The sequence below is a fragment of the Myiozetetes cayanensis genome, unplaced genomic scaffold (assembly GCF_022539395.1).
Source record: "Myiozetetes cayanensis isolate MyiCay16 unplaced genomic scaffold, myiCay2020 scf4, whole genome shotgun sequence".
NCBI lineage: Eukaryota > Metazoa > Chordata > Aves > Passeriformes > Tyrannidae > Myiozetetes > Myiozetetes cayanensis.
The window spans coordinates 47,939,567-47,939,850 of NW_026087631.1; positions in this window are offsets into that span (position 1 = coordinate 47,939,567).

Consider the following 284-nt stretch of genomic DNA (forward strand, 5'->3'; position numbering starts at 1 on the left):
AAGAAAACATGGGGGATAGAAGATTGACTTTGACTAGATGCATTAACCTCCTTGAAATTTTTATTTGAACTGTTCAGCGATTATGTACATAACCTTCCTCTGTTCCTTCTGCGCTATACTGTTTTTCAGTTTTTCAAAGCTTTATCCAAATTGCCTTCACATGACTAGCTGGAAGAAAAATTTGTAATTACTCTCATCTTAGGATAATCCTACTCTTTAAAACAAATCACAGCAGTTACATCATTCTTCTGTGTCTTGAGTTAATGAAATGGAAGAATATACAC